General features: G+C 52.4%; 1 long non-coding RNA gene across 4 annotated transcripts in view; it reads right to left on the bottom strand.

The window, feature by feature from the left end:
- LOC138990735 (uncharacterized) overlaps window positions 1-23,658 on the bottom strand; it is a 60,128-nt gene that overhangs the window by 23,587 nt on the left and 12,883 nt on the right. Inside the window, exons 2-4 of one of the 4 annotated variants that reach the window (XR_011466840.1) lie at window positions 10,894-12,808; window positions 8,388-9,856; window positions 6,107-8,152 (exon numbers count right to left, since the gene is read on the bottom strand). This is a non-coding gene — a long non-coding RNA (uncharacterized lncRNA). Of the gene's footprint in view, window positions 1-6,106; window positions 9,857-10,893; window positions 12,809-23,658 lie in introns of those variants that run through there. The other 3 variants (XR_011466838.1, XR_011466837.1, XR_011466836.1) reach the window with 3 other exon arrangements.

Below are 23,658 nucleotides of genomic sequence, written 5' to 3'. Positions count from 1 at the left end.
AGGATGCTGGTTCAATCCCTGTGTTCTTAGTCACTCAGTCGTGTCCGACTTTTTGTGACCCCATGGACCATAGCCCGCCAGGCTTCTCTGTCCATGAGGATTTTCCAGGCAAGAATACTGGAATGGGTTGCCATGCCTTCCCTAGTTGGGAACTACGATCCCATGTGCAATTAAACCCGAGAGCTGCAACTAGAGAGTCCCATGTGCTCCAACAAAGATCCCGCATGATAAAACTAGGACCAACACAGCCAAACAAATGAATAAAATATTTTTAAAAAGAGAGAAATTGGATGCAAAGGCCCCTAGCAAGATGCAGCACATAGTCGCTTAGCTGCTCAGTCGTGTCCCACTCTTTTGTGACCCCATGGACTGTAGCCCACCAGGCTCCTCTGCCCGTGGGATTCCCCAGGCAAGAACACTGGAGTGGGTTGCCATTTCCTTCTCCAGGGGATCTTCCAGACCCAGGGATCAAACCCGTGTCTTTTGCATCATCAGGTGGATTCTTTACCCACCGAGCCACCGGGGAAGTCCAACACCACAGCAGATCCACAGGAAATGGGCGCTTTTCTTTCCTTAATCAGCCCCACTGGTTGGGTGAATTTTCTCATCTTATCCAGCATGCCCACCCCACCACCTCCCAGGCCCCATCCTCAAGGCCAGGGGAGAGCCCATCCCCTCATACGGTGACTACTGGAGGAGGCTCGCTAGGTGGGTCCAACCAGCCTCAGAATGCGCCCCCCTCGCCTGGAGCCCACGGCGTGAGGTGCTGTGGCTGCTGCCAGAAGGTGACCTACCCTGAGTCACAGACATAACAAAGCCCGCAGCTCCCCCGGCAACGGCCCCGCCACCAGGCGAGTCCGTTCACCTGCAGCATCTCAGCAGAGCCAGGGCTGCCCGCACTGCCAGGGCCGGCAGGGCACTTGATGAAGACTAAAGAATGAACCTTCCAGGCCTCACAGGAAGCAGAACCGCAGGGCTCCACTCCCTGGGCAGGGCCACCTGGGACTTCAGAGGTGCTGGAGGCCATCTCAGACGCAAAGGGCTTCATCCTCCCCTCCGCTCGAGGAGGGTCTGACGGCAGTCACCGTGCAGCTCACCCACCCTCTGCCCCCTCTGCCTTCGTTCTCCTCAGCTCCAGGCCCTTTCCTCCCTTGCTCACCCAGGGGTCACAAGCTTCTGAGTCAGGGGCCAGGTGCAGCCTGCAGTTGGCTGCCATGGACAGACACAGGGACTCGGGAAGCAGACTGGCCGGGGCAGGCCTCTTGCTCCGGCCCTGACTAGCTACCTGCCCCTGGGTGAGTACACAGCCTCGCCGCACCTGCTTCCTCATCCGCCAAAGCAGAGGCGGACGCCTCACCCAACCGCTGTAAGGAAAAGGAGCTCGGAGCCACCCACAGTAAGTACTACCAAACTGTGCCTTTTTAAGTTAAGCCAACAGTTTAAATTAAGGACATTTCACAGAAAAATCCAGATTTCTGACTTTTCTTGAAAAATCAAAAATATGGGAAGACACATTCCTGCAAGGCACCAACTGGCATTGCTCCTGGACCTGTGGTTCTCTGTGCTGGCTATACCTTAGAACCATAGAGTCACCTGGGCAGCTACTAATATATTTTGCTGTCTAGGCCCCACCCTGGGCCAATTAAGTCAGATTCTTCGGGGATGGGGTCCAGGAACCCTATGTTGTAAAATGCCCCTGGTGATTCTGGTGGGTAGCCTCATTTGTTTTAGGCAGACCGTGGGCTTTCCAGTTGGCCATGGGGACATTTGTGCTTCATCATTTCACTGTGGTTTGTTTTATTAATAATTAGAGAGCAATTATTGGATCCCTGCCCTTTTAAAAATTGGAAATAGAAGCAGACCCACAAAGCCATACGTTCCCTCTCAGGGACTTCCCTGGTGGTCCGGTGGTTAAGACTCTGCCTTCTAATCGACGGGCCACGCGTTCGATCCCTGGTCGAGGAACTAAAATCCCACATGTTGCATAGCAACTAAGCCTACGAGCCACAGCTACTGAACCCACAAACTCTGGAGCCCACAGGCTGTAGGCCACAGCTAGAGAAGCCTGTGTGTGGGAACAAAGACCCAGCACAGTCAAAATCTTTTAATTAAATAAATAAATGGGCTGAAAGAAACTCTTTAAAAAAATTCTCTCTCACATTTGATCAACTTAGCTTACTCATGTGCCAAAGGCAGCAGCCTGTGGTCCTGGTCTGTGCTCTTTCCGTGGGGTCCTCGTCTCTAACCCAACCTCATCATATCAGGAACACGTCACACACTTTTCAGAGCCTTCCCCTGCAATGCCTTTCCTGCCTTCTCTCCCAGCAAACTCCTATTCATCCTTCACGGCCCTCCTCAAACGCCACCTCCTCTAGGTAACCCTCCTCAATTTGTCAGGTTGAGCTGAAGTCTTCTTCTTCGCAGTCCCAGAAGCATATTGTTCATCTCCCTATCTGCACACTGAGGCCCAGTCTTCATTCCTTAGGGGTCTGATCCCAATAGACTGGAATCTAATGGGAGGCCTCAAGAGTGAGGTTCTCTCTGGAGCCCCCAAAGCTAGCTTAGGACCTAGTTTCCTGAACTCTGATCCTCTTTGTTCACACAGCTTCCCTCCTTCATGATTCCCCTTTGCACAGCCCCTCATGGCCTCTCAGCCTCTCTCTACCTCCTCCAGCTTCAGACCCCTCTCCTGGTTGCCCTGGCCTCTGCTCATCTCAAAGCTCAAGTATGGGATCTGCTCAGGTCAGTTCAGCTCCTCTCATCAAGTCACAGCAAAAGACTGGCCCTGGATTGGCTGCCTTTGGCTCTGGGTCCATTCTTGTCCAAATCACTGTGGCTGGAGGGTCATGGGGTGAAACATGAACTCCTTGAGCAGGGGTGAGGATGGGAGAGCTTCCTCTTCCTGGAGTCATGACCACTGCAGGTGCAGTGATGGCCATGCTGAGTATATGTCCCTGCAGGGCATCCGGGTCCCCATCTGCTGACACCCTCAGTGACTCCACTCCTCTCTGCTCTCTTCTCTCACCCACTTTCAATCTCCCCAGTCACCTCTCACATCTCCAGGCTCCCTGCCCCTCCACTGACAGCTTACCATGCACCATGTACCATGCCTGTCTCCTCCTCCTCACCTTGTGAAAGAATCGGTTCAGAGGAACTTCAGAGGAAGTCTGGGGTAGGTTTGGCAGGTTAAATACAAGAGGCTCAGTTAAATTTGAGGTTCAGATACACAACAATTATTTAGTAAAAGTAGGTCCCAAATGGTGCATCAGTTCAGTTCAGTCGCTCAGTCATGTCCAACTCTTTGCAACCCCATGAACTGCAGCACTCCGGGCATCCCTGTCCATCATCAACTCCCAGAGCTTAGTCAAACTCATGTATGTTGAGTCAGGGATGCCATCCAACCAACTCATCCTCTGTCATCTGCTTCTCCTCCTGCCTTCAATCTTTCCCAGCATCAGGGTCTTTTCCACTGAGTCACTTCTTCACATCAAGTGGCCAAAGTATTGGAGTTTCAGCTTCAGCATCAGTCCTTCCAATGAATATTCAGGACCGATTTCCTTTAGGATAGACTGGTTGGATTTCCTTGCAGTCCAAAGGACTCTCGAGAGTCTTCTCCAACACCACAGTTCAAACGCATCAATTCTTCAGCACTCAGCTTTCTTTATGGCCCAAGTCTCACATCCATACATGACTACTGGAAAAACCATAGCTTTGACTAGACGGACCTTTGTTGGCAAAGTAATGTCTCTGCTTTTTAACATGCTGTCTAGGTTGGTCATAGATTTTCTTCCAAAGAGCAAGCGTCTTTTAATTTCATGGCTGCAGTCACCATCTGCAGTGATTTTGGAGCTCAAAGAAATAAAGTCTGTCACTATTTCCATTGTTTCCCCATCTGTTTGCCATGAAGTGATGGGACCGGATGCCATGATCTTAGTTTTCTGAATGGTGCATGAGACATTAAAAAAAAAAAAAAAAGTAGTTGCTCTTTATCTGAAATTCAAATTTAAGGAGCTGTCCTGCATTTTTATGTGTTAAATCTGATAGGTCTAAAATGAGTCCCCTGGGTGAGGAGGGTCCCAATTGGAATTCTCACTCTTCCAAGAAAGCAAGTCCCTCGATAAATCTCAGTTGAATTACACGGAATGTGCCTTTTTGGAGAAGCTGGTCTCTCTGGGGTGATAACAACTAGCTGTGTCAGAATCCCAGAACCACCGCTCCTGTGTGCCCATTAGGACCCTTGAACAGCTTAAGAGAGGGGGAATTCTTTGGCTCCAGTGATTGAGGAATCCAGGGATGAGCTGGCTCTATGAGGCCCCAGCAGAGGCTCAAACCCAGCTCTGAAAGCTCCCCTCTCTCCAGCTCAGCTCTCCTCTCCTGCATGCCGGCCCCACTCACATACAAGTTTCCCTTACAAACGCATCACTGCAGACCACTGCACCTTCAAGTTTAAATCCTTCTGGTCATAGTGGGCAGCTCTTTCCCAGAAGCCTCAAGGAGATACCCACTGTATCTCATTGGGTCTAAGGAGGTTGGGGGGGAGGGGGTCACCTCCCCATCCCTGAGCCAATCAACGTTTCCAGGGAAATCCAATGTTCTGATTGGCCAGATCTGAGTCACACGCCATCTCTGGAGTCAGTGGGAGGAGCCAATCTCCCAGAGCTCTATCAGAGTGCGGTCCCGCAGGAAGAAAAAGTGAGGTCTGGAGGCAGGAAGGGCAGGTGACCACCAGAGTCCCACAGTACACACCCTCTGCTCATCACACCCCCACAACTGTGATTCTAACAGTTTCAAGAGGAGCACGCCACTGCCACGTAAATATTTTTCCAGCTTTTATATTTAGTACTGGTTAGAAGATGATACCCCACCTAATGGCTTTTTAAAATGTAAATTCAGAAATGACTTGAAACAAACTTGTATTAATCAGTTCTGCATCATTATATATATATACATATATGTATTCAGCCTGCCGGAGAAGGCGATGGCACCCCACTCCAGTACTCTTGCCTGGAGAATCCCATGGACGGAGAAGCCGGGTAGGCTGCAGTCCATGGGGCCGCTCAGAGTCGGACACGACTGAAGTGACAGCAGCAGCAGCACTCAGCCTGCAGACAGCGCGTGATGCCTGACAATGCGCTGTGAGGACACCCTTCACAATTACCAGCGTGGCTGTCCAGGAATGAACCCGGACGGCGCATCTACAGAGCCCTGTGGGGACTCACCCAGCCCTGCACTTGAGAAGGCTTCTCAGTGAGTGACAGACGCCTGTTCCGCCTTGTTGCAGCCTCTTTGGCAGGTGTATCACTGAGAGTCTTTGGGGGTAGACAGCAGAAATGAATCTTGTTAGCTTCAGCAAAAGGAAAAAACTCCTGGAAGAACAGCTCCTGGGAGCTCACAGCATCCATCGGGGGCCAGAGTCCCAGGCTTGGGAACCAAGGATACCGTGGACGTTAGATAGCAAAAGGAACATCACGTTCACAGCTAGAATACTAAGGTGAGGACCCCAACGCAGAGATGGTGGGCCAGCCTTTTCAGCTAAAGATTTGATCTCAGTAAAGGAGCTTGTGTTTAGCCCACCTTTGGCTCGGGAAAAGGTGGGACCCCTGCCGTAATTCCAGGAAAGGAAACCAGAGTCCTGGCCTGCAGGGGAGGAGATGCTGACAGCCAGAAGCGAGGAACACTCCCCCAGGGACGACACACCCTTCAGGTGGTGTGGACTGGGATACGCCCTCCTCAGCCAGGAGTGTGGCAGTCAATTATTTTGCTATTAGAGTTGCCACCACTTTTTTTTTTCTTTTTGGTTATTCTGGAAGCATTCATTTGGATTTTTCCCTGCTCTGGTTTTCTTTATGTTTCCATAATCTTTCGGCTCCTGGGTGGTCTGGTTTCCGACAGGCAGCAGCGTCAGCTGGTTCTCACAGAGTCCATGTGCTCATGGAGGAAATGTGGCCTGAGCCGATGTCACCACACCCACAGAAAGGAAGTGACAGCTGCACAAGGTGGAGAAATGTATGTGCTGTATCCGTATGGGTGACTTTGGTTACCAGGAACAGAAAACTCAATTCAAACAGCCATAAATAATAAAGGCAATTTATTGGCTCACATTTTTTGAAAAGTCCTTCAGGAAAGGCTTGATCCAGCAGCTTAACAGTGCTAACAAGGACCCAGTTACTTGCCTTTTTCAAGATTAGCTTCCCTTACAGTCCCAAGACACCTCCCAGCAGTTCCCAAGAAAAAGATTGCCTCATTCGTGATCAGGAGGGTATCAGAGAAGCATCTTTGTTCCAGAATTCCCAGGAAAAGTCCTAAGATTCACTCTGAAGTGACAGGTCTAGATCACATGCCCAACACTACACAAGTCACTGAGCCAGGTGTTTGAAATTCACTTAGTGACTTAGCCCTGCTCCAGCCTGGCACCAGAAGTGGAACCAGTCTGTGCAATCACACGGCTCCCGAAACCAAAATCAAGGCCATCTGAGAGGGCAGAGGAGCTCTGGGAAAGCCATGCAAGTGGGCCCACTGCAGTGAGCAGCCACATACATGAAAGCGAGTCGATTAATCACCATAATTGCAGCTCCTGTCGGGAACTGCATTGAGCACTTCACATGCATGAGTTATGCAACGTAACATCATCACTGACCCCTGGGAGGTGACCTTTTCATTCTATTTTGCAGAGAAGGAAGCAGGTTAAATGAAGTGACTTGAAGCATCACAGCGGTTTTGAGTCAGAGACAAGATTGTTGTTGTCGTTGTTCTTGCTGTTGTTTAGTCACTGAGTCCCGTCTGACTTTTTGCGACCCCATGAACTGCAGCACACCAGGCTTCCTTGTCCTTCACTATCTCCCAGAGTTTGCTCAAATTCATGTCCACTGAGTCAGTGATGCCATCCTACCATCTCATCCTCTGTCATCCCCTTCTCCTCCTGTCCTCAATCTTTCTCAGCATCAGGGTTTTTTCTAATGAGTCGGTTCTTCCCATCAAATAGCCAAAGTATTGGAATTTCAGCTTCAGCATCAGTCTTTCCAATGAATACTCAGGGTTGATTTTCTTTAGGGTTGACTGCTTGGATCTCCTTGCAGTCCCAGGGACTCTCAAGAGTCTTCTCCAGCACCACAGTTCAAAAGCACCAATTCTTCGGCGCTTAGCCTTCTTTATGGTCCAACTCTCACATTCGTACCTGACTACTGGACAAACATAGCCTTGACTATACGGACCTCTGTCAGCAAAGTGATGTCTCTGCTTTTAAATATGCTGTTTGGGTTTGTCATAGCTTTCCTTCCAAAGAGCAAGTGTCTTTTAATTTTACGGCTACAGTCACCGTCCATAGTGATTTTGAAGCCCAAGAAAATAAAGCCTGTCACTGCTTCCACTGGTTCCCCTTCTATTCCACGAAGTCATGGGGCCAGGTGCCATGATCTTAGTTTTCTGAATGTTGAGCTTTAAGCCAGCTTTTCCCTCTCCTCTTTCACTGTCATCAAGAGGCTCTTTAGTTCCTCTTCGCTTTCTCACATTAGAGTGCTATCATCTGCATAGCTGAGGTTATTGATATTTCTCCCAGCTGTCTTGATTCCAGGCTGTGCTTCATCCAGCCCAGAGACAAGATATGAACTCAAAAATCTGATCCCAAAATCCATTCTCCTGTACCCCACCCTGCCTCTTAATAATGGTCTGGGCACTTCTGGGAACTCCAAAAAAGGGGTACATGTATTTAACAGGACTTAACTGCAACCTACAATGCACCAGGCATCCTGCCAGACTCTGAGTACTCAGAGGTGAGTGAGGTATGAACCCTGCTTTCTTTGTGAGGCTCATGGCCTAGAAAGAGACACAGGCACAAACCAATAAACACAACCCAATGAGAAGCACTGTATTTTGCTGTGACGGGCACTTCACATACATTATCTCACTGAATCCGTAAATACACTCTGGGGAAGATGGTCTTATTGCTTCTGGATTCCTGAGTTAACAGACGGACAGTAAGGCTAAGCCACTCCAGGTCACTCACCTGGCTGGGCAACTCTCCCTGGTCTCAGTTTCTGGAAGCTGAGGGATCACCTGCAGAGGTCAGATCAGCAAGAAGACAGCCGCATCAGGTACAAGTTCACTGAGAATTCCTGGCCTGGAGGATGGGAGATGTGCTGTGGATTGGGGTGGGCTGGAGAGAAACAAATTTTGCAGAGCAGGGAGAGTCAGGGTACAAACTCGAGGTGTGTGGGCTGGCCACTGGTGCCAGCCACTTCCCCCCTGTGCCCTGGGGAATTGTCTTTGCAATGTTCCCACCTCAGGGAATCCCTATCCCAGAAACCCAAATAGGAAAGCCTATATGACTCTCTTGATATTGTTCAACCCCCAGGGTTGGCATAGAGAATTTTAATAGCAACAATTTATACCCCTTCTCAGTGGCAAGCCTTCATCTGTCTTCATCTGTCTTGGAATCACCCTGCAAGGCAGGCATGGGGAGGAATGTAGACATCATTTTACAAGCAAAGAAACTGAGTCCTAGAGACAGAGTTCAGAAGTTATGGGGGCTGGAATGCAATCCCCAGGCCTGTCTCCAGGACCTTGCTCACCCTGAAATTCTGACAGCCCCCTGGCTGTGCACATCCTGGCTGTCATGGGTGAAGGAGGCTGTGTTCATCCAGAATCGCCTCCTCTAGGCTTCTCTTGGTCTAGCCCTCTGACTTGAGCTCCTGACTATGGACGTTCTAGAAGCTTCAGGCAATTCATTGCAGATGCTGCACCAGGAGGAAGCTAAGCTCCCCAAGCATCTATAAACCTGCTCCCCATTTCTCAAAACCTTCATGGAAGAGATCATTGCCGAGAAAGACCAGGGAGAAGACGAACACAGGTTTGGAAGACAGGCAGACTTTGAATCCAGGCTTGATAGCTCATGTGCTGTGTCACCTTGGGCAAGTTGTCTCTTGTCTCTGAGCCTCAGTTTCCAGAGCGGTTAAATGAGAGCTGATGATCCCCACTCCATGGGTTTCTGTGTCAGCCGGAAATCTGTAGCCGTCCTTCAAATGTTTATCTCCTCTCACTCCTCCCCTACTCAGGCGAGTCCCAAATTTTGTTCATCTCCAAAATGCATTGCACATTCATCCTGTCTCCTATGTCACTTCCTTCATTCGTGCCACCATCAGCTCCTGCTATAGCCAACCGTCCCTCAGTGCCTACCTGTCCCCTTCAGTCATTCTCCGCAGTGTAGCCAGAGGGATCTTCATAGAACGTCTATTCAGTGATTTCACCCCCGGCTAGAACTCTCCAACAGCTCCCTACTGCTCTCAAGGAAGCACCAGAACTCTCACTGTTGCCTCCACACAGAGGCCGTGTGGGCTGACCCTCTCAGCCTCCCCTCCCCAGAGCGCTCTGCACCCAGCTTCACAGCCTTCTGCTCCTTCCGCCTGCGACCCTCTTCCCATTCAAAGCTGGTTAACTTCTACTTCTGTGTCAAACCCCTATTCAAAGGCTAATTCCTCTGGAGAGCTTTCCTTGACTTCTCAGACCTGATCAGACTCCCTCCTTTATTGACCTCACTCTGTACTTTGTGACGCCAATCACCATTACAACTGAACTGCTCCTTGAATATCTGTTTTCTCAGTCACGAACAAGGTATTTGTGCCTCTTCCTCAAGAGAATGAGGTCTCAGAAGTGGGTCCAGGAACTTTGCTGGATGCTCAGTGGTTAAGAATCCACCTTCCAATGCAGAGGATGTGGGATCAATCCCTGGTCAGGAAACTAAGATCCCACGTGCCGCAACTAAAGATCTCGTAGGCTGCAATGAAGATCGAAGATTCCCCGTGCTGCACCGAGGGCCAGGCTCAGCCAGATATATACAGGCTTCCTCTGGGAAGAAGGCCACCTGCCAGCACAGGGGACAGAAGACACTCGGGTTCGATCCCTGGGTCTGGAAGGTTCCCTGGAGGAGGGCACAGCAACCCACTCCAGTATTCTTGCCTGGAAAATCCCTATGGACAGAGGAGCCTGGCGGGCTACAGTCCATAGGATCACAAAGAGTCAGACACGACTGAAGCGACTTAGCATGCACGCATGCACATATACGTATGTATGTGTGAGTGTTAAAAAAGAAAGTGATGTACATAGATAACCAACAAGGGCCTGCTGTGCAGCACAGGAAACTACTCTCAATATACTGTAATTAACCTCTAAGGGGAAAGAATCTGAGAAAGATTTATATATATATATATATATAACTTTATATATGGATATGTAAAGTTCCAACTTTATATATATAGACACATATATATATAACTGAATCACTGTGCTATCCACCTGAAACTAACACAACATTGTGAATCAACTCGACTTTAATAAAAATTTTTAAAACGAAAAAGAAAGGTGAGGGTCCTCTTCCTCTCCCACCTCACAGATGCAGCCAGGTTGAGCAGAGAAGCGCCTCCCTGCTGTCCCAACTCCAGGGCCCTGCTCCCAGGGGAGGAGACCCTCCCAGCCCCGCTGGGCCAGCCTCTGGGCCAGCAGACTCCCCCTGGGCCCTCCTGCTCACGCCCGCCCCCACACTCTCGGAACCCGAGGCCTCGCTTCCCTCCTTCAGTTCCCGGAATGTTCCAGAGCTGACCTGTCACCCAGGTGCACACCCAAGTAGCCACGGCAACTGTTTACCCTCTGCCCTTAGAAATCATCTCTGGCTTGCGGCAGTGGGCACCCAACACAGCTGCCCTCTGCCCACAGCCTGGCCGAACAAGCAAAGGTGTTTCCTGCTGAGGTTGGCATTGCCAGGCTGGGTTTCCTATCCATCCACACACTGCCCTCCCCCACCCACCACTGCTCCTTTCCCCCCCAGCTCCCCACGGCTCCCAGAGCATCCCACACTCAGTCTGGCCTGTCTGGGAGCCAAGGGGAGAGACGGTCAGAACTCACCTCTTCCCGCTCCTTCGGTCACACCACCCGAGGCGTCGGCAAACACCAGGCAGATGACGGAGGCCAAGTCCTTGAGCTCTGGAGGCACAGAGACCTGGGTCCCAATCCCCTCTCCACCTGCCGCTCTGTAGCCTCGAGCCAGGAGCCCCACCTCCCGAGCCTCCATTTCTCCCTGCGTAGCACTAGGATGCTGAGCGCAGCCACCCCTTTTAAGCCACTGTGACAATGAAATGGCAAAGTGCCCGGCACGCGACTTAACACTGACGGACCGGAGGGGCCCTGGCCCAGGGGCTCAGCCCTTTCCTGGGGGACAGTGAGAGTCAGCTCTTTCCTGGGAGGCGGGGGATGCTGTGCTGGGAGAGTCCTGTCTCACCCCGTGGTAAATCCTGCTTTTCGGGGTGGCCACCTAGTTGGAGGAGGGCTTCCCAGGTGGCGCTAGGGGTAAAGAACCTGCCTGCCAGTGCAGGAGACATAAGAGATGCGGGTTCGATCCCTGGGTTGGGAAGATCCCCTGGAGGAGGAAATGGCCACCCACCCCAGTATTCTTGCCTGGAGAATCCCATGGACAGAGGAGCCTGGTGGACTACAGTCCACAGGGCTGCAAAGAATCGAACACGACTGAAGCGACTTAGCATGCACACACGCACCTGGTTGGAAGGGAACCTTCGAGTTTGAGCTGGAGCCTCATCTGTGTAGCCAGGACCCTGTATTAACTCCACCTGTGTCATCTGGGGGGAGGCTCTGGGACGTCTAATGGTGGGGTGGGGGACTGAGGAGCCCCCAGGTTGTCCCAGGACACTGCTCACGGCTGCCTCTGTGACTGGGCCCCGTCCTTGCCCGTTCAGGATCTTCAGAACCATACCCACCTCCTGTCAGCACTCCAAAAACACCACACACACACACACACACCCAATTTCCCCAGAGTTCTGCCCTTTCCTAAAAAAGATGTTCCCCAACCTGTGAACCCTGGCTTTGGAGTCAGCCAGCACGGGTGTCTACCGTGTGGCCTTGGATGAGTCCCCTCGCCTCTCTGAACGTCATACGACGGGGAAAACATTACCTAACCCCCTGGACACCCTGAGGATTAAACATGGAAACTTAAAGAAGCTCTGGACACGGCAGGCCCTACATAAGCGATGAATATACGTGGCAAGGAAATGACACATTTTCGTCCAGCCACCCTTCCCTTGCTTGCTGTCTAAGGAGGGTGCAGGCTTAAACCAGAGAAGCCGGGAGAAGTGAGAAGTGAAGGAAGCAGTGGCCAGGCCTGGAGCGGCCCTGGGACCCAAGTGGGCTCAGGATGAAGCTCTGCAACTTGCCTGCCCAGCCTGGCCCCTTCTCTTCCCACCCTGGGCTCAGTGTGGACACCCCAGCTGGTACGTCCAAATTCTGTCCACCACCACCCCCACCCCACCACCAGACATCCACTCTGTGGCCATCTCGGCCTAGCAGGGCTCATAGCTGCAGTGCAATCCATCCTCGGGAGAACACGTCCCAGGGAAGGGGCCCCCAGAGACCGCGAGAGCAGGCTCGGGGCTCTTCAAGCCGGGCAGGCATTCCAGCATCCAGAGGACAGTCCACCAAGAGATACAGTATGAGCTCTGAGCCGGCACATTCCCGTTGGCCCCTCGCTCTGTGGGATGGAGTGTGGACGGCAGAGGACCAGAGCAGGGTGCAGGAGCAAGGTCAGGACTTGGCTAACCTAGGTCTACGGGCAGTAAAACCTGACTCAAACCCTGCCCCCGGGACACTTACAGTCTAGCAGAGAGAATAGACATTAAGCAAGGAAGTATTGGAAAGTGGGATCCATGGGCGTCCCTGGTGGTCCAACGGTTAAGACTCCGTGCTTCCACTGCGAGCGTCGTGGGTTCAGTCCCTGGTCGGGGAAGCTCCACGTATCGCATGGAAAACCACACTGCGGCCAAAAAGAAGACAAAAGTAAGAAGCGATCCAGGATACAGATGCCTGAGGGAAGAGAGAGCCTGGCCTCACCCGCAGGGAGAACGGTCCGCCCTCTACTTCCCCATGCTGCTGTCGCTCAGTCGCTCAGTCGTGTGCGACTCTTTGCGACCCTTTGGACTGTAGCCCACAGGCTGTTCTGTCGGTGGGGATTCTCCAGGCAAGAATACTGGAGTGGGTTGCCATGTCGTTCTCCACGGGATCTTCCCAACCCAGGGATCAAACCAGGTCTCCTGCATGGCAGGCAGATTCTATACCACTGAGCCATCAGAGAAGCCCCTGCTGCCCATTCTGAGGGTCCAAGGCAGCTCCTGTTACACAGCTGCCTCTCGAGACCCCCCAGGACGGGAAGCACGGGGCCACACCCACAGCTCAGCACCCATCCTGCCGTGCTCTGGGCCCTCTGCTTGGGGCCAGTGTTTCTCAAAGCATGGTGCTCCCCAGACCTGCTGCTGCTGCCTGTCCAGACCCACCAAATCCCATTCTCTGGGGCAGGACCCAAGTCATCACGGTGAGGAAGAGCTCTGGAGCTCTGATGTACCTCGACATTTGGGAACCACTGTTGGAGGGAACACACCCTATTCCTACACTGATTCAGAATTCTTTGACAGAGCACCTCCAGGGGGCCCAACACTGCCCTAGGTCCTGAGGATAAATCTGTGAACAGACACAGCCCCTGACCTAGGAGCTGCATCCTGGTGGGGGAGACAGTAAGATGAATCGATGTACAACGAGACCATCCAGATGGTGGTAAATACTGTGAGAACAGTAAAACAGGGGCAGAAACAGCAGGGAAGGCTTCCTGGAGGAGGTGACATCTGAAGTGAGACCTAAAGTCTTTCTGCATCCTCCCCCTCTCCACTTCGCTGCACTGTCTCCCTTGGCTGGTGGGCCTCCCAACTCTGAGAAGCCAGGAAAAGCAAGAATGATGGTGGAAAGAAGAGCACGCTCCACCCCGAGAGAGAAACCTTCACAAACTCAGCGTGGAGGGAAGTGGTGATACAATGCCCACCACATATAAATAGGCCCGTCCGCTCCAGAGTCACCCTGGAAACCTGCGGTCAGTTTGGACTTTGCTTAAGGCCGAGCTCGCTTGCCACCAGGAGCCCAAAACGGCTGAACAAACTTCGAGCTTCACATGGGGCCGGCCCCTGATGAGTTCAAGGCCAGAGCATTTATCCAAAGTCAAAACCACAACAGGAAGACACAGAAACGGGCTTCTGAGGAGGCCCGGCCTGGTTCACGGGCTCTGCTCAGGTTTCCCGAATGCCGCATGGAGTTAGAAAGAGGGCAGCTAGAAATGTCCCCTCTAAAATCTCTGCCCTGCCCACGTGTGCCACCTTGCCTGAAATCTCACCACGAGAAGCTGGGGATGTGGGTTAAGCATTGCTCTGCACTCTGACTCCTGGAAAGAGCCGTGCATTTAGCCCCTGAGAGTGGAGGGGGGGGGCAGGGGGGGTTACCATGCAAGAGGAGAGGCTCAAGGGTTTAGTTGTGCTGACTCGTGTCTCAGATTTTCCATGATTATTCTGATGTCAGATCATTTGTTCCCGTTTCCCATGGGAACTAGCTTGTGACTTGTTTGGACGGTAGGGTCTTCCTGGGGCTTCCCAAGTGCCACAGTGGTAAAGCATCCGCCTACCGATGCAGGAGGCACAAGAGATGCAGTTTCGATCCCTGGGTCAGGAAGATTCCCCTGGGGAAGGAAAAGTATTCTTGCTTGGAGAATCCCGGGGGGCGGGGGGTGGGGCAGTTCCATAGGACAAGGGGCCCTGGGTGGGGCTCCTGGAGCCCACATTCTCTTAATTCTGCCTCTGCCACTGGGGTTAGTCTCTCTTCCTGTCCCTGAGTCTCAGTTTGCTCACGGTGGGGGCCGTGGCCTGAATCAAGTGCGGGGGCCCCAGGCGGACTCTCCTCTGACCAGGGGGAGGGATGTGGGCTCCGGAATGCAGGTGGTGGTGGCCCTGAGCAGAGGGAAGGACCCTGGGAGCGAAGTGTCAGGAAGCGCGGACTGCCCAGCACCACAGCACCTGCTGCCCAGCCGCCCACTTCCTGCCCCCTTCCTGCCCACAGGCCCCTGGGGAGCTTGACCCAGAGCAGAGCTGAGCCCACATTCCCACCAGGGTGGCCGCCAAAGCCAAGCCCCAGGACACGGCGGCCTCCTGCGGGGATAATGAGAGGTTTAGGCAAAGCTGCCGGGGCCATTACACGACCTTGACCGGCAGTGGACAGAGGGACCAGCCCAGAGGCCTGGGTACTACTGTTTATGCGAGAAGGAGCGCGGACGGGACTGGGGCTGGAATCGTCCGCCGTCTTCTATTCACTCTGTGGCCATGACCAGATCTTTGGCCTCGGAGCCTCAGTTGCATCATCTGTAGAGTGGGTCTGAAGTGAAGTGAAGTCGCTCAGTTGTGTCTGACTCTTTGCGACCCCATGGACTGTAGCCTACCAGGCTCCGCTGTCCATGGGATTTTCCAGGCAAGAGTGCTGGAGTGGGTTGCCATTTCCTTCTCCAGGGGATCTTCCCCACCCAGGGATCGAACCCAGGCCTCCTGCATTGCACGCAGATGCTTTACCGTCTGAGCCACCAGGGAAGCCTAGAGTGGGTCTAGTCCCCCTTAAAGCCCATGCAAGGCTCCCAAGAAGCCAGGTGCCTGCTCTGCTTGCCTGGGCACCCAGCACGCAGGGTGCCTTATTTTTTGGCTGGCTGTGTCGCTCCAGGCGGCTTTCTCCAGTTGCGCCAAGCGGGGCTGCCCCTAGTTGCGGTGCTCGGGCGTCTCACTGCAGCGCTTCACTTGCGGAGCTCAGGTCCCAGGCTCTCAGGCTTCAGTAGTTGCAGCTCGCAGACGGTCAAGTGCCGACTCAGTAGCTGTGGTCCCTCGGCCCAGGTGCCCTGTGGGATGTGGAATCCTCCTGGCCCAGGGATTGAACTCACATCCCCTGCATTGGTAGGCTGGATCACCAGGGAAGTCCAGCAGGAGTTTTAGAAAAGAAACATTCCCTTCTTTTTATAAATAGACGTTGAATTGTGCCCATGATCCTGGTTCTTAACATTTAACCCCAGGGACTAAGCTTCCTCCACAAGAGAAACTGGACTTCGTTCAAAAATACATCACCACCATCAGCCTCATTTCTGCCACCAAGGCTCTGCACATTTGTCACCGAGTAAGGCCCTCTCCAGGCGCCATCATCAATAGTGGCTACCATTCATGGCCCACCTACTATGCGGCAGGCACTTCCGTCACTGTCCCATCATTTTCAGAATGACCCTTCCTCAAGCCAAGGAAAAGCCCATTTTACAGATGTGACAGCCCATTTTATATCTGTTGGATCATAGAAAAAGCAAGCGAATTCAAGAAAAACATCTATTTCTGCTTCATTGACTACACTAAAGCCTTTGTGTGGATCATAACAAACTGTGGAAAATTCTTAAAGAGATGGGAATACCAGACCACCTGATCTGCCTCCTGAGAAATCAGTAAGCAGGTCAAGAAGCAACAGTTAGACCTAAACGTGGAACAACAGACCGGTTCCAAATTGGGAAAGGAGTCCATTAAGGGTGTATATTGTCACCCTGTGTATTTAACTTACATGCAGAGTACATCATGAGAAATGCCAAGCTGGATGAATCACAAGCTGGAATCAAGACAGCCAGGAGAAATATCAATAACCTCAGATATGCCGATGACATCACCCTTATGGCAGAAAGTGAAGAGGAACTTAAGAGCCTCTTAATGAAGGTGAAAGAGGAGAGTGAAAAAGTTGGCTTAAAATTCAACATTCAAAAAACTAAGATCATGGCATCTGGTCCCATCACTTTATGGCGTATAGATGGGGAAACAATGGAAACAGAAAGACTTTATTTTCTTGGGCTCCAAAATCACTGCAGATGGTGACTGCAGCCATGAAATTTAAAAACGCTCGCTCCTTGGAAGGAAAGCTGTGACAAACCTAGACAGCAAATAAAAAGCAGAGACATTACTTTGTCAACACAGGTCTGCATAGTCGGAGCTACGGTTTTTCCAGTGGTCATGTATGGATGTGAGAGTTGGACCATAAAGAAGGCTGAGCAAAAAGAATTGATGCTTTTGAACTGTGGTGTTGGAGAAGACTATTGAGAGTCCTTTGGACTTCAAGAAGATCCAATCAGTCCATCCCAAAGGAGATCAGTCCTGAATATTCACTGGAAGGACTGATGCTGAAACTGAAACTCCAATACTTTGGCCACCTGATGTGAAGAGCTGACTCATTTGAAAAGACCCTGATGCTGGGAAAGATTGAAGGCAGAAGGAGAAGGGGACAATTGAGGATGAGATGTTGGATGGCATCACCAACCTGATGAACAGGAGTTCGAGCAAGTTCCAGGAGATGGTGAAGGACAGGGCAGCCTGGCGAGCTGCAGTCCGTGTCGTCACAAAGAGTCGGATACGACTGAGCGGCTGAACAACAGATGTGAAAACCAAGAGATGTGAACTTTCTTCTCAGGGACCACAAGGAGATGGAAAGGAACTCAAATCCCACTCAAAATCCACCTGCAAAGCCCAGGCCTCTAATGCTAGGCTACCCTGGCTTCCAGGTGGAGGGAAGCCTCCTCTCTCTGATTGCTGCAGCAAGAGGAGCTGGGGAAACTCCTCAGGAGATTGCAAGGCCTGAGTGTTTCCCCTAACAAATCAGCGTGTGACAGTTTCACTAAAAGTCAATTTCCCTCCATCAAGGACTACCCCTTACATATTTTTTTTTCCCTTAAAAAAAAAAAGACCTATGTTTCAAGGTGGATCCCGAGCCCACTCTGAAGCCTGGAGGGGCTGAGAATAGAGCTGTCATGGGGGGCACATTTCTAGAGTGATCACATTTGCCAAATCCAAAATGGACACATGAAGCCTGCTGAGGACGGGGGTCCCCCTTCATTCAGGGCCATTGTGGCTCTCGGGGTCCTGGGGCCACTACAGCCAACTTCCTGGGATGCTTCAGCCCTCTCTCGGAAAATGTAGTTATGCCTCCAGGCTGTGATTCAGTTGACATGTGTGGGCCAGTCATGGTAATCAAGACCATGTGGTCGCTCCAGCCCCCTGGACACGCTGGCTGGGCCTGGGAGCAGGTCGGGGAAGGCTTATTGGAGGAGGGAGGGTGGACAGAGAGGATTGGGGCAGGTAGAGAGAAGGGCACGTCTCCTCCAAAGGGGCACCCTAGCCCGAAGGACAAGATCAGTCTTCACGGCCAAGCAGACCTGAGTCTGAATCCTTAGACGGACGGATCCTTAGATGGATGGATCCTTAGACGGACGGATCCTTAGATGGATGGATCCTTAGACGGATGGATCCTTAGACGGACGGATCCTTAGACGGACGGATCCTTAGACGGATGGATCCTTAGATGGATGGATCCTTAGATGGATGGCTGAGGGGAAGGATGGATCAGATAGACACATGGGTGGGTGGGTGGATGGGTCCGTGAGTGAACGGACGGACAGAGGAAGGGCTAGAGAAATAAAAGAAGGAAGGAAGAAGGATCAATCAGTTCATCTCAAGGCTGCAGTCCCTCTTGCTGTCCCATCGCTTCCCCGCTCCAGAATCCATCCAGTGAGATACACGGGTTATGTCACGGCAGCAAACAGCTCCAAAACCTTAGTGACTCCAAACAACGAAGGTTTAGCTCCTGTTCACACTACATGCTTGTGGGCCGGTGGGAGCTCTGCTCCTTGCGGTCCTCACGCAGGTCGCAAGCCACTACCGTCCTGCTGGCCGCTGGGGGCTGGCCCATCTCGTTGGCCAAAGCCTGTCACAACATTATGCCTCACTTTAAAGGAATGGGCAGGGCGTTCCCACCACAGATCTAGAAAGAGGGAACCCTGGGGGTTTGTGAATAGCCCTAAGGCCACCACACGTGCCGTGCCCTGCTCCAGCTGCCCAGGAACACTGTCCCCAGGGTTAGTGGGATGGCGACCAGGTAGGGCAGGGGAAAGAGAACAAGGGCCCTGGCGGCACCTCCCTGAGCATCTTCATTCCCCAGCCCCTCGGCCCTGCCTACTGCAGGGGGAGACTTCAGAATCAGCTGTGAGCCCATGCCTGCTTTAGAGGCTGGAGTATAAATCCTTCCTGGTCCAGTTTCAAACGAATGTCCTGGGACCTTCATTCCCAATTATGCCCTTGTGGGGGCCATGGGGCTCCTGGGAGAGGAGTACAGGGCATCCAAGGTGAAGTTTCAATACTTTGGCTGCCTGATTCAAAGAGCCGACTCATTGGAAAAGACCCTGATGCTGGGAAAGATAGAAGGTGGGAGGAGAAGGGCACGACAGAGGACAAGATGGTTGGATGGCATCACTGACTCAATGGACATGAGTTTTAGCAAGCTCCCGGGGATGGTGAAGGACAGGGAAACTTGGCGTGCTGCCAGGTCACAAAGAGTCAGACATGACTTAGTTGGACACAGTCAGACACGACTGAACAACAACCACCACAAGCTGAAATGTTCCCTGAAAATGAAAGTCAAAGTCACTCAGTCGTGTCCGACCCTTTGTGACCCCATGGACTATACAGTCCACGAAATTCTCCAGGCCAGAATGCTGGAGTGGGTTGCCGTTCCCTTCTCTGGGGGATCTTCCCAATCCAGGGATCAAACCCAGGTCTCCCACATTGCAGGCAGATTCTTTACCAGCTGAGCCATCAGGGAAGCCTAAGAATACTGGAGTGGGTAGCCTATCCCTTCTCCAGCAGATCATCCCAACCCAGGAACTGAACCGGGGTCTCCTGCATTGCAGGCAGATTCTTTACCAACTGAGCTACTAGGGAAGCCCTCATGTTCCTGGAGGTTATCTAGTCCAACACTTTCATTCACAGAGAGAAACTGAGGCTGAGGGAGGGTGAGCTGGATTCTCACGGCCCAGCATGTAAAGAGCAAAGCTTGGTCTCCAGACACTCTCTCCAGAGTTCTTTCCTGCCTCCACCTGCAGGCAGGCATCTTCAAAATGGGATGCAAGGAGCAAGGGTGAAATGCCTGCCCTTCCCCAGGTCGGAGTCCCGCTGCTGAACTTGCACGCAAACAGGGAGTTCAGGCCTAGGAGGCCCTTGAGCCCCTTCCCATCTGCAAGGGAAGAACACTGGACTTGAAGCTGGACAGCCCTGGGTTCCAGGCCCTGTGGCCATATCTCAAATGAAGGTCCTTGGGCGGGTCCCTTTACCTCCCTGAACCTTCTTTTCCTACTTTGTGAAATGAGGAACAGCCCTGCCTAACTCCCCGAGCTCTCAGAAGTATGGAAATGTTTCTTTCATCGTGACATGTCACACAGATGTGTACAAGGCATTGCTTTCACCCTCGCCCTCTCCCCAAATGGCCCGTCATTCCTGGACCCCCAGCTGTCAGCACAAGTCCTGCCCAGAATAGTGTTCAGGCAAAGTTTGCATGAACTGAATTGATTCGTTCTTGGTTCGTTTCAGCAGGTACCTGCCGACTCCAGGGCCAGCACTCTGGGTGACTGGATGACAAAGCCCCTCGGTCCTGGGAGGAGTCCAAACACACCTGCTAAAGACGCAGGAGAACAGGAGGTCCCAGGTCATCTCAGATGCTGGAGACTTATCTGTGCGTCACTTATTCACTGATTCATAGCCCATCTCCCCCTCCAGGCTCTGAGCTCCATGGACACGCAGACCCTCTACATCTCTAGCACCTTGCATGTGGTTTATCTTCACTGCGACCAAATAGAGAGGATCTTATGGATCCCAGATCTGTTCCTCCTGGCAGTCCCTTCTCTTGCGCCCCAGGTTCCTCATCTGTAAGATGGGAGTTTGGGGAAACAAACTCAGGAAACATAGACCTTAGTCTACAAAGTTCCTGCATATCACAAGCCTGCAGTGGGCACGGCTGTTGGCATCACCGCTATGATTTTTACCAAGGGCTTTCCTATAGTAGAGATGAGAGCGATCGCCCCGGGGCTTGGAGGGCTGGGGGGTGCTCCAGCCCCGCCCACGGTTGGCCCTGAGAGACCAGAGGGCAGTCTGCTGCTGCACTCACAAGTCCATTTCCGCCTCCCAGACCGTGGTTCTTCTCATCTTTTCAGTGAGACAACTGAGGGTCAGCTCAATGAGAGAATTCTCCTAGGTCATGTAGTGCCTAAAGAGATCTGGCCCCGGGAGAGGGCATTTCTGAGGGTCTGCAGGAGGCCGGTCGCCACCAGGAGCAACACTTGCCTTTGCCACATTTTCTCACCCCGTCTTAACAGGGAGGAAACACAGAGGCCCACAGCCAGTGAGCAGCGCCTCCCGCCCCGGCGGAGGGCCTCAGCCTCAGCCCTCCACCCGCCCCCTAGGGGACTCGGATCCGAGCCGGGCCCTGGCCACCCTCTGCTGCTCCCGGAAGTGCCCTGTGTCTGCACCTTGATCTCCGCACCCACGATGCCAGGAAACCCCAGTGGGGCGGCCGAGCTGCTGGGTATTTATAGCGGACATGCAGCAAAGCTGCCACCCCCATCTGTTTACCCAACAACGCTCTGCTAGCTGGACACTTTCAGCCCCGCCGGCCACAGACAGACCCTCACCGCCGCCTCATCTATTTTTTGCTCCCCACTTAATTTTGCATCATCCCAGCTTCCAAAATAAACTTCCCCCAAACCAGCCGGGCTCACTCTGGCCCAGAATCCCTCATGGAGAGCCCCCTGCCTCCCCAGCCCCCACATCAGCCCTCAGGGCAGAGCCAACCAGACCCAGCCCGGCCCCTCGGCTGCCTCTCTGGCCTTGATTTAGAAGCAGCTGCTCCTGCCCCGGCGGGTTTCCGACGCTCCAGTGCCGGGGTGTCTGCATTTGCAGGGGATGCTGACTGGGCATCTGCATGCAGGGATCCTGGCTAGAGGTCATGGGGGCTGCCCCGGCCCCCCTCAACTGCCCCCTTGCAGACTCACACACATACATACACGCGGGTGCCCACAGGCACACGCTCACACACACATAGCATGTCCTGCAAGCTGCCGTCGCCTCCAGGGCATCCCTCACATGTTGGGGGGGGTCTCCTCTTTCAGCCCTCACCCTGACCCGCGCTGACCACTTCCACATTCCTCACGGGACCCACTCCTCCACCTCTGCCCACGCACCACGCTGAGCTGCTTCCATTCTTCAGGCACGTCATGCCCTCTCCCCTCCAGACTTCTGCATCCGCTATCCCCTCAGTCGAGAATAGTCATCCTCTCACCCTTGGCTGAGCTAACCTTCCTCACCCTTCAAGCCTGAACTTAGACATCGTCTCGGCCAGGAGGAGAGCAGCGCAGGGAAGCACACACAGGCAAACCAGCTCTCTCATCCCCCGGAGAGAAAGTTCCTTCACCTCAGGATCCAAGAGAGTCATTTCGTCCAAGCCCTGTGGCAGAAACCAGAGATGCCCCAGTCATTACAGAGTTACCATCCAGGGAGTTTTCTGGTGGTCCAGTGGTTTGGACTCCACACTTTGACTGCCATGGCCTGGGTTCAATTCCTAGTCGAGGAAGTAAAGCCCCACAAGCTGCACGGTGGTGGTGAAGTCACTCAGTCATGTCTGACACTTTGCAACCACGTGGACTGTATGTAACCCACCGGGCTCCTCCGTCCATGGGATTTTCCAGACAAGAGAACTGGAGTGGGTTGTCATTTCCTTCTCCATGAGATCTTCCTGACCCAGGGATCGAACCCAGGTCTATTGCATTGCAGAAAGACTCTACCATCTGTGCCACCAAGGAATCCTAAGCTGAATAGGAAAGCCAAAAAAAAAGACTACAGAATTACAGTTCCAAGTTTATGAAACTTAAGCTGTGGGTTTTTCAGGCAAACAATTTAAAAGATCATTTACTTCTTCTGAGTTGTTTTTTTTTTTTTTTTTTGCATGCCATGAGAATAGAAAATGAACTGATGTTTGTCTGGTATATCTATTCTCATTTAAAGGGCTTCCCTGGTAGCTCAGCTGGTAAAGAATCTGCCTGCCATGCAGGAGACCCTGGTTTGATTCCTGGGTCTGAAAGATCCACTGGAGAAGGGATAAGCTACCCACTCCAGTATTCTTGGGCTTCCCTGGTGGCTCAGATGGTAAAGAATCTGCCTGCAGGAGACCTGGGTTTCCCATTTAAAAGAAAGATAGGGACTTCGCTGGTGGTCCAGTGGTTGAGAATCCACCTTGCAATGCAGGGGATGTGGGTTTGTAAAGTAAATAAATAAAAGATATTCATTGGCCCATTTTTTTTGAATGAAGAAACTGAGCCTTGGGGACGTGCACTTCATTTATTCATTCAGCACTTATTGACTGAGCTCTCACCATGCGCCAGGCATACAGTGGCACTAGGAACATGGCAGGCGTGCTCCCCATCCTCTTGGAGATCATAATCCGCTGTGAGACACATTACACAGATAATCTTACACAAATCTATTTAATAACCATTGTGATTAGATGGATAGGGCTTCAAAGGAAAAGTCCAAAGGGCTGAGAGAAAATATGTAACCAGGAGACCAAGGAAGCCTTCTCGGACATGACATGTAAGCCGAGACCTGAAAGGAATGAGCCCAGTAAAAGGCAAGTTGAGGAGCATTCCAGCTACCAAAATGGCACATGCAAAGGCCTGGAGGGGAGACGGAGGGACAAAATTGATGGTTTGCTGGAAGCCACACAGCCAGCGAGGGACAGGCCTAGGTCAGATCCCAAGATGAGTCAGCCCCAGGGCCTTTGCTAATGCCTCCCCAAGCACGAGGGCAGATTGCTGCTGAAGGAAAACAGCACAGGGGCTGCCTCCACTACCACCTCCTTGTCCAGAACATCAGATTTCAGAGAGAAACATGACAAACAGATTAGTATCATTTC

Source organism: Bos mutus, chromosome 2 (assembly GCF_027580195.1).
Source record: "Bos mutus isolate GX-2022 chromosome 2, NWIPB_WYAK_1.1, whole genome shotgun sequence".
NCBI classification, from domain to species: domain Eukaryota; kingdom Metazoa; phylum Chordata; class Mammalia; order Artiodactyla; family Bovidae; genus Bos; species Bos mutus.
The sequence above is the reverse complement of the archived record's forward strand: the minus strand, read 5'-3'. Positions and strand labels throughout refer to the sequence as shown.